Below are 11335 nucleotides of genomic sequence, written 5' to 3' on the forward strand. Positions count from 1 at the left end.
GAACCATAACCAGTTCATCATTTTCTTGAGACAGTGGCTCATCCTTCGGTATTTCTACCGGTTACATTATCTTGTTATCGACCTCTTTTCGACTTCTCAAGGTAATGATGGCCTTAGCTTATTCATGATGTAGTTCACTTGGATTTGAGTCTCCAATGAAATGTGTGTTTTGAGGGTTTGACACAGATTGAGAAGGAAGGGTGCCTTTTTCCCTAGCATTTAGTTGAGTCTCAATCCTAGCCACAACTGTCTTTAATTCCTGATTTGATTGGATTAGAGACTGATTCATTTGAACTTGAGAGTTCATGAATATAGTCAATGCATCCTCCACAGATGATCGCTTTGGTCGGGGCACATATGGTGCATTGTTAGGTGCCCCAAAGAAGTTATTTTGTGGAGGCATTTGAGGTACATTGGGCGCATTAATTTGTGGTCCATTCCTCCAACTAAGATTAGGATGATTAGCCAATTTGGATTGTACGTGTTTCCCATTGGTTGCATAACTAACCTTTGATAATTATTTATAGCATTTGCTTGATCATGCTCATGCGTGATATTTTGTAAAACTGAGATTATTGGACAATCCTTTGTGTCATGGTCTGTACCACCACAAATGCTACAAAAATTACCTAAGGAAGTGTTTGCTTTAACCATATCAACCTTCCTAATTTCCAAGGCCTCGACCTTTCTAGCTAATGCAACGAATTTTGCATTAAGGTTGTCTTCCTCTCTTATGACATACATTCCCGCTTTCTCTCTAGGAATGGGTCTAGTTTGGTCTGATTTAGTAGAGACATCCCATGTCTGAGTATTCTCTGCTAACATATCTAGAAAATCCCAAGCTTCATTATGATCTTTGTCAAGAAAGGTTCCACCACACATCATCTCTATGAATTGACGGGTATCCATGGTGAGCCCCTTTCGAAAAGCATCAATCACGTGCCATGGTTCATAACCATGATGTGGACAAGTAATTAGAATGTCCTTAAAGCGCTTCCAAGCTTGAAAAAATAGTTCATTCCCCTTTTGCGAGAATGACATGATTTCTTGTTTTAGTGCATTTATTTTGTGCTCGGGAAAGAACTTTTTCAAAAACTCTCTACTTAAGGCTTGCCATGAAGTGATGGTATTAGGTCTTAAAGAGTTGAGCCATGCTTTGGCCCGATCCTTTAGAGAAAATGAGAATAACCTAAGCTTAAGTACATCCCTATTGCCATTGTTTACTTGTAACGTTGCAATTACTTCCTCAAAGTCCTTGAGGTGCAAGTAGGGGCTTTCAGAATCTAAGCCATGAAATTTAGGAATTAATTGAATCACACCTGGTTTAAAATCAATGTTCCCTGTGTAAGAAGGGAACACTATGCAGGATGGTAAAGTTGATCTCTCAGGGTGTAAATGTTCACGTAAAGTCCGTGATTGGTTTAACACATTCCTATGAACTTCATTTTCATCCTCAAGAGGAGGATTATTTTGATTTATGGTTGGATCTAATAAATTTGGATTTGGATTATCAACTGGGTCTGCCATAAAATCCAAGTGATGTTGAGTGCCTCTTCTAAGTGAATGATCAAGGCCTGGAACTAGTCCCCCTTCAGAGAAGAGTCGATTGTTTTAATCCTTACTCCAACGAGATATAAACCATCCACACCACACAACAAATACCACTAATTCAAATAGCAAGTATGATACTTAAAATAAAAATAAAAACTTAAATCAACAACCCAGGTGGCAGGGCCAACCATGAGGGTTCAGTCCACAAAGCAAAATAAATCAACAACCCAGGTGGCAGAGCCGACCATGAGGGTTCAGTCCATAAAGCAAAATAAATCAACAACCCAGGTGGCAGGGCCAACCATGAGGGTTCAGTCCACAAAACAAAATAAATCAACAACCCAGGTGGCAGGGCCAACCATGAGGGTTCAGTCCACAAAAAATAAAAATAAAAATAAAAAATAAAATAAATAAATAAATAAAAGTAAAACTAATATAGAAATTAAACTATGCTAATCTGGAAAATAGATTCAACGGATGATCTTTGTGATCAAACAGCAACTGTAGGACAACCATAGCACTTGGGTGATAAAATCCCAAGCAGGGCAACCTTATGTCATAGTTAGTGCTTGAAAGACCCAATTGAAATTATTTTCAAAGAAAAAGAAAAAAAAATCTACAGAAAATCTGGAGGGTTTAGAAGAAAACTTACCTTAACTATCTTGCACAGATCTGATCTATCTCAGTCTCTCCCCGACAACGGCGTCAAAAATTTGATTACTTGCCTCCAAGTGTAGAAGTTCATAAGTAATATCCTGTGAATACAGGGTCGATCCCACAGGGAGATGAATTGCGAGAAGAAAAAAAAATCAAATGTAAAACAAACTAAGTAATAAAAATTAATCTGATGATTTGATTTTGAGATTTTTGAATGGATGTAATTCAACTGAATAAAATAACACCCAAGCTTCAAAGTTCCACACATAAGTTAATGTTCCAAAATCATGATGACTTGGATAACACAACTAGGATCTGAGCACTATGGTTAGCCTAATCGGAAAATAAAACAGTTTAAATATTTAATAAATGATATAAAAGATTAGAAAATAATGGATTTGCACCATTGACATATATTCTCAAGCACCAGTGATTTTAAGTATTCAATAGCTATAGGATAATGAATATCAAAGAAATATAGCAGGTTGAGAACATCTCCTATCTAGGAAATCTGATTGATCTAGGGTAAGCCTATCCATCAATGTGGATCTCATATGATGGAAACATATGAATCTTACAAGAGGATAAAAAATAAAACCTAAATAATAGATAACATGCATACACCATTCTTCTCATCATTAAAACAATCAATCATTATAATCTTAAAGAAATAATAAACCCATGTGCTTCCCTTCTAGCTTGGGCTAGAGGGAACTTAGAAAAACATAATTAAATTGCAGAAATAAAAAGCAACAAGAAAGAAAGAAGAAAAAAAATGCAAATAGAAAAGATCTAAAATAAAAAAAACAACTTATAAAGCTTTAATAAAACTAAAAACTCTTTAAAAACCCTAGATATTGCTCTTGAATGCTTCTAATGATGTTTAAGAATGCCCTAGGAGGCCCTATTTATAAGTAAGGAACTCCAATTTTCGTACAAAGTTGAAAACCCTAGAAAATGCCTCAAATATGCTTATTTTTTTAAAATAGACTTCTCCTGCATAGTTAGTTTAAAACAGACTTCCTGCTGCGCAGTTTTTCAAAATAAACTTCACAACTTCATAATACACTTTTTCAGGACGATTTCAGGATTCTTCACTTCAAATCTTCGATTCTCTTCATTCCTCGCTTGGTTTTCTTGGATCTTTGGCATGCGAATTCTTCAATCTTGATTTTCTAAGATCTATTCCTTGCCTTGGTGATTTTTGAGCATCAAATTCTTACTTTTTAGCACTCTTTTTCAATCCAAGCTTTTAAATTTACCTTGCAACACATACATGAGTAAAATAGAATATTAAGATGATTTATATTCATAAAATCAAGATATAAATGGAGAAAATTATGTTATATTTGAGTCTCAACAGTCTCGAGGAGAATGAGCCGAACAAGGCCTAAGGGAAGGTCACAACGTGGACATTAAACCATCATTGCCCATCAATGTGGTCATTTAACCAACATTGCTCCTAAGGATTAACCTACATAGAGCCAAATATAATATATAGTGGGCCCATGGCCTCACACAATGGCCTAATACACATCACTTATGGGCCTCACTCATGGGCCGCACATATCTCACAATGAGCCTTAGCACATGGGCCATAAATACATCACATCAGGCCTCATATACATCAAGTCGACCGCATCAACGGGTTGTACCAATGGGCCTCATAAACATCAAATGGGCCGCACCAATGAGCCTCATAAACATCAAATGGGCCGCATCAACGGGCCGCACCAATGGGCCTCATAAACATCAAATGGGCCGCATTAACAGGCTGCACCAATGGGCCTCATAAACATCAAGTGGGCCACACCAATGGGCCTCATAAACATCGAGTGGGCCGCACTACTTGGGCTGCACCAATAGGCCTCATAAACATCGTGTGGGCCGCACTACTTGGGCCACACCATTCATCCATCGATAAAGATCATTTTAAAGCATTATCCAAACAATGAATCGGATCAAAAGATCATCTGGACCATACCACAAATAATAGTGGTGATAATGATTTCCACTGTTAAAATTTAAAGGGGCCCACCATAGCGTTTATTGTCCATCCAGTCAGTTCATAATGTCACAAAAACCTGGACTGAGAGGAAAAACAAATTTCATATTGGTCCAAAACTTCTGTGACCCAAGGGTTGCAATGGTAGACGTTCAATCCCACTATTCTGCAGTGTGGTCCAAGTGATAATGAATCTGTCTTATTTTTATTCCCAAGCCTTGAGACACACTCGCCAACTAGATGGATGGTTAGGATGCAACATATGCATCAGATTGTGGGGCCCACCGTCCAACCATATGAACGATGCGGCTAAGACCCAAACATCATGGTGGCACCACATGAATGGATGGATGGTAGGGATTACAACACGTGCATAATGGTGGGGGCCATGCATGGCACGCCAATCTGTCCAGCAGGTGGGTCCCACATGGGGCCCACCACACACATGTATATGTGTGTGTGTGTGTGTGTGTGTGTGTGTGTGTGTGTGTGTACATCACACACACACACACACATATATAATATAATATAATATATTATAATGATAAATGCACATCATAGATATAAATATATAATATAATATTATATCCTTTTAATAGGACCAGCGTCCAGGCCGTGGACTAACGGCTGGATGCAAATCACATATATCACGTGGGTCCCACGAACGTGGCCCACTATAATCACATATTTTAATGTATTTTATATTTTATACTAATATATATATATATACACCCTCCAAATCCACCGCCCAGATACATTTGGACGGTGCAGATAACATAAATTAAAGGTGGGTCCCACGTAGGAATGGCCCACTATATCATTTAATATAAAATATTATATTTATAATATAACATGTATCATGATATAATATATTATATATGTATACGTGAGTGTGCGGGAGGGTGGGACTGTTAGCGTCCAGCGTCTAGAGACACTGGACGGTCGGCCTGGATGAAGCTCATCCATCATAGTAGGCCCCACGTGAATGGACGGTCTGAATGATTCCATGTAATACGGTGGCCCCACATTTAGTGGGCCATGCCGTGGAACAAGTTGATTTTTGTGTTTTTTACTTCATCTAGGTCTATCACATGTGCGGATACAATGCATCCATCACGGTGGATCCTACCATTTGGACAGCGTGTGGATTATCCAACAAGGTGGGCCATCACACACACACACACCTGGGCCACACACCTTACCATCATCAACACACAAAAAATGAAAGAGATATAGAGAGAGAGAGAGAGAGAGAGAGAGAGAGAGAGAGAGAGTACAGTGGAGATGGGAGGGACCCCGCCACTATGGGCCCCTCTCAATACAATACATGCACCAATGGGTCCCACATCAAGTAGGCCCTAAAATTTGAAATCGATGGTGGATCACCCACCTATGGCCTCCTTCTTTAGCTCCTTGAACTCCTTGGCTCCTAAGCTTCAACTTCGATGGAGGATGATGAGATTTGAAGGGTAGAGATGAGAGATAGAGTGGTAGGGAGTGGGCCACACATAAAACTCTCTCTCACTCCATGGAAGCCATGGACATTTTCCTCTCCATGGGTTTGCTTGGAAAATAGTTAAAGAATGAGAGAGAGAGAGAGTTGAGGAGAGGGATGGGTGATGGGTGTTGTAAGGAAGGGATGGAGAGATATGGATGTGTTTGAAATTTTGAAAAAGAGGGATGGGTAGGCAGAGAGAGAGTTGACTTAAGAGAAAAAGAGTGATAGTTGCTTGTACTTGTGGTAGGGTGAGGTGGCATGGGGTATGGGTTTGTGTACTTGACTTGATTTGATGTGACATGTGGTAGAGATTCTCTCTGAATTCGAAACGCGTGTCGTTTCTTCAGAATGAACGCGGGCCCACATCTCCTGACCCGGATATCGGATCGGTGCGCGAATCACGGCGTTGGAACCGCGGCGACGGTGCGGTCGCTAGGGTACAAGTTTCAGGTCGAGCCGACTTTGGTATGCAGGTCTAGGCTTGGGATTGCACGCAAACGTAGGATATAGGTCGAGGGTTGCCAGAATTCGACTGAGAGGACCGCGGAAGCCTACGGAATGGTACAGTTTAAGATACGGGTCTTACAACAAGTGTTTAATCTGTTATTTATAACTTTCTGTACATCTTCTAATTTTGCTGTTATCAGATGGGATGTATCAAACCGTTCACTGACGATAATATATTTTCTAGTGAGAACCAGCATGTTTTGATCAGTTATTATGCAATTCAAAAAAAAAAAAGCCTACAAGTTGTTTTATCAGTTATTTTTAATTATAACTGTTTGATGTAGTAAGTATACATGTTTATATACAAATCCAATTTACATTTTCTTCTAATTGTCATTCAGATCATTTTTTGAGTTCCCTTTAAATTGCAATGGCTTCCGAAAGTGCAGAATATTCCGATGATAGATCATCTGATAGTGATTGGAATGAGAGTGAAATAGTTGCTGCCATAACCACCATTGCAGCTTTAGTAACTGTAATGGGAGCAGCTAAATATTATCGTCGTTACTGTATAAAGGCTAAACCATTATATCTTATGGGTTGTATCAGCATCAAGTTTGGGTTGGGTCTAAAACGTATAAGGGTTTCCTCACAAATAATACCCGAAGTATGTTGGTTGTATCTAAGAGGCTTAGATGGGTGGGCTCATGGGATTTAACCGTATCTACAGGACTCATGCAAAAGGCTGAAGATGGCGGGCCCACATTCAATGATTTGCTTAAATATTATAAGAATAGAAATGATATAATCACCCATCTAATCCTTCAAGTAGGATGAGCCGAGAATACGATCAATTATTTAAATTATGGAGAGAGAACTTAATGGACAATGGATATTAACTTGTATTCCTCTTTTAATATTTTCTATGCATTTATCAAGAAAATACACCACGTTTTATAAGGAAAATGATGGAGAGGATTGGGAGAAGTTCAAATGCAATAGGGCTTATTTGGATCGCCTCTTATTTTTCTCCCTTATTTCAATTATCTTTTATTTGAATTTCAATTTTAATAAAAAAGAAGAAGCTGGAAAATAAATTTCCAACATAAAATGTTCTAGTTTTAACTCTGTTAGGCCTACACCTTAGTTGTTGCGAATGAGTGGACCCTTCGAGCCCATATCCAGCAATATCAAGACTTTTAATCCAATTAAATCCAAAAAACAAAAAAACACAATCCTATGCTATCTGAGATAAGAACTGAGAAGAATATAAGAACAAAGTTGAACAAGTTCGCCAAGGTATGGACGTTAGACAATAGAGGATTGCATGATTTCTGTAACTCATCTCCTCCCATCAAGCTATGTACACCACGCAAATTGTAAATCATATCTCGAATGGAGCATATCTCTAAAATAACAGCATCCAATTAATTCAAATTAATGGTTATCAAATGGATGGTTAGAAATTAAGTAGTTGAGTAATCCAAAATTCCAAGGGCAAGATGAGATGGTAAATATCATGTAGTTGATGTAACTTTTAGGCCATGCATCATTAAAAATTGGGTATTGATTTGGATGGTTTGGTTTGCTGTAAAACTATGAGATGTATACAATTGAAGTATCACTACCACTTTTACAATGATAGCAATAGCCCATCATAAAATACCCAATTTTGAAAATGGCCTTCTCTTCTTCTTCCTCTCACCATTTGCATACCATTTCCTCTCTGTACATCCGTTGCATGTGCTAGCACCGTAAATCAATTATAATTCCCTCACACCTAATTTCTCCATTTGCTGTTTTAATTACTTGGCTGTGATCCTTGTTACGTCCTTATTGTGCACCGAATTTGCGTGTGTGGCCAACGTTGGTTTTATCTAAGCCATTGATCTAATGACACTCCCCTCATGTAAGGATAGACCATGACCTAAAAGTCTCTTCAATTAGCCAATTCTAACCTTTCTACCATCAGCACGCAAATACATGGTTAAGAAGAAAATCCAACAAAAAATCACATTTAATGGTGAAAATATTAAAGTTTCAATTGACAGTATCTTCCTTCTTTTTTTTTTAATGGTCCACCCATAATGGGGCTATTAAATCAATGCATTTGATAGACCATCTATCACACTTGAGGAATTTAGACTCCTATTGCTTACTTGGACCTAAGTCCAGTTTGACATTTCTTATCTAATTCAATTGGAGCTATTCTAATAAGATAGAGAGAATTAAGATCTTTGTTTTAGGTCTTATTTTACAATGACCTTATTTGGTAAATTCAAATTTTGGGAAAAATAAAGACTAGTATAAAAAATGTACTTTTGATAACATATTCAAATAATAGCTTTTTTTTAAGGGGTACTTGCAGCCATTTATAAATATTGTAATAACTCCATCTCAAACAAGTACGCTCGTTTGTCCCTCTCACATTGGACGTGGACTATTCATCATGTCAGGCATTGAATGTGTACCGTCCATCATGTGGAGCACACCTTTGATGTGCACTGTCCATCGTGTGGGCCTAACCTTCGAAGTAGGTCATCCGTCATGTGGGATCCACCTTGGATGTGGACCATCCATTATGTGGGGCCCACCCTGATGTAGATCATCCTTCTGGTGGGGCTCAGTATCAACATTGATTGTTCTTCATGTGAGGCTATTCAACGTGCACTGCCACTGTGTGAAGCCCATCCATCAGGTGGGGTTTACTTGATGTGTACCATCCATAACGTGGGGCCACACTTTGATGCGGGCCATCCATTGCGTGAGGCCCACTCCATCCATTATGTGGGCCCACCTTGATGTGGGCCATTCACATATGCAACCCATCTTTAATATGGATCGTTCATCATGTAGGCCCACCTTTGATGTCAACTGTCCATCATGTGGACCCACCTTCAATGTTCACCATCAATCATGTGGGCCCATCTTTGATGTGGACCATAAATCAAGTGGGGCCCACTTAAATATGGAACATTCATCATGTGGGGCAACACTTTGATGTGGGCCATCCATCACATGGGGCCCACTCTTTATGTTAAATGTTACGTAAGCCCACCATTATGTGGACAATTCATCATGTGGGGCCCTCCAATATGGGCGATTCATCATATGGGCCCACCCGCGAAATGGAGAGAGATTGTAAAGAGAAAGAAGAGGACATGATGGAAATTATAGACAAACTTATCCCAAAATCAGCTTAACAATATCTACCCACTTTATTAAAATAAGCTCTTAAAAAAGATAAACCATCCAACCCTAAAGACGAAACTAAATAGATGTAATTATTGCCAAACACTCTATTTTTAAAATAATACTTATTTTTTAAGAAACAAGCAAATAAACTCTTATTAATAAAGATGCCAACAGCCAACCCAATTTTTTATTTTTTATTTTTTTCATTTTCCCACACTTGACAATTAACTACTTTTATAAATTTAGGTTGGGTTCAAGCTCTTTAAGATATAGACACGCAAAAAATAAAAAATAAAAATTGAGTCCGAGTAGAGTGTGGTCTACTTAAATATATCTTGAGAGGATCAAACCTATTTAATAATCAAGTTGAATTTATGGACCCAGACCACTCCAACGGATATAAATTTTGGACCCAAACCCATTTGTTATCTGGTCAGATTCAGTGACTCATCAGGGGGACTAACCCATTCTCACCCTTAATTACCACCGAAACGATTCAAACATCAAATGGAATGGTCCAGTGTGAAGCTTTACACCATAACATTGTGTGCGGGCTTCCAAATCCCCACGTCGAATGAATAAGGCAAGTCCAACACAAGTGGGGCCCACCTTGCACAGATGCACTATCTCCCCCCTCGATCACCCTAACTGTGTGAACCGTCCATTTTGGACACCAAGGCCAAGCTCAGTTGCTAGCAGGCTAGGTTTGCAGCAAAATCAAAATTTAAAAACATGTGCAAGTTTCCAAATTGGTCTGATGGGCAGCACATACCAGTTTTTGGTTTTAATGATTGGGACCCACTTTTTGGCCATCACAGATTGTTGGTACGTTCTACGGTGGATGGACCATGCTCCAAAACAACTATCCCAGTTTGGAAGGTACAAGCCACCCACCTTGGGATTTTCTTCAGTTTAATTTAAACTCTTTGATTTGATTCGGGCAGGGTCCATTCGTCTTTAGATGAAAGTGACCGTTGGTTTCGACAGTGGCCCAATTGGGAGGAGTGATTTGCAGAAAGCAGCATACCTTTGCAAGATCCAGACCATTCATCATATGGGCCTTACCTTGAACGTGCCCTGGAAAATAATCGGTCTTGTCCACTTATTATGTGGGCCACAAATGTACAACGTACACAGACCGCTTGTTATTTTTCTACGCAACCGTCCATTTCCTTTTATTATATAAATGCCGCTCAACTGACCGGCCTTACATATGGGCTCAGGCATATTCTTTTGCCTTAGCATCTCTCTACGATGGATTCTAACGACCAGCCAATAAATGAGGTATTCATTATAAGTCCAGTTCCTCGGTCAGTCAGTCGGTAGGGACCCCTCCAGTACCCAGGTTGGTAGTGGTCGGTGCTGGAAAAGCTCTGTGTGCCTGGCGTGATGTATGTGTTTTATCCATGCCGTTCATCCATTTTCATGACCTGGAAAATATGGCAGATCCAAATCTCATGTGGACCACACCATGGGAAAAAGTGGTGATTGAACATCCACCATTAAAAACTTCCCGGGGCCCACAAGCTTTGAATGAAGCCGATGTTTGTCTTTGCCCTTTTCCACGTCAGTGTGACCTAATCAACAGGTTGGATGGATAATAAACATTACGATTGACCCTAGGAAGTTTTAAATGGCGGGCGTTTAATCAACATCGTTTCATTTCGTGTGATCCACCTAAGATTTAGATATATGTGGCGGAGGACACGCACAATCGGCTCCCCTCTGCAACGTGGTACGCGTAGCCCATGTTTGCATGACATCCAAACGGTCTATAATGTGTGCTTACTAACTTTCGCCTTAGATTTTAAAAATCCAGAGGTTAAAACTCAGATGGGTCTCACCATGCAAGATTATGTTTAAAACCTCTAAAATCATATGGTATTGCCCATCTTTAGAATGCTCTCATTTTGGGGTTGTCTAATCTGGCGGTTCACATCCTTCCAATGGATTGGATGGCGTATACAAAACATGGTGGGACC

The 11335-nt window shown here is 39.3% G+C and overlaps 1 non-coding gene across 1 annotated transcript; it reads left to right on the forward strand.

The window, feature by feature from the left end:
• Positions 1-952: 952 nt before the first annotated feature.
• On the forward strand, positions 953-1059 carry LOC131223017 (small nucleolar RNA R71). Its single transcript, XR_009160263.1, has one exon. It is a non-coding gene; the product is annotated as a small nucleolar RNA R71 (small nucleolar RNA).
• The last annotated feature ends 10276 nt before the right edge of the window (positions 1060-11335 follow it).

This window comes from Magnolia sinica, chromosome 1 (genome assembly GCF_029962835.1).
Source record: "Magnolia sinica isolate HGM2019 chromosome 1, MsV1, whole genome shotgun sequence".
Lineage (NCBI taxonomy): Eukaryota > Viridiplantae > Streptophyta > Magnoliopsida > Magnoliales > Magnoliaceae > Magnolia > Magnolia sinica.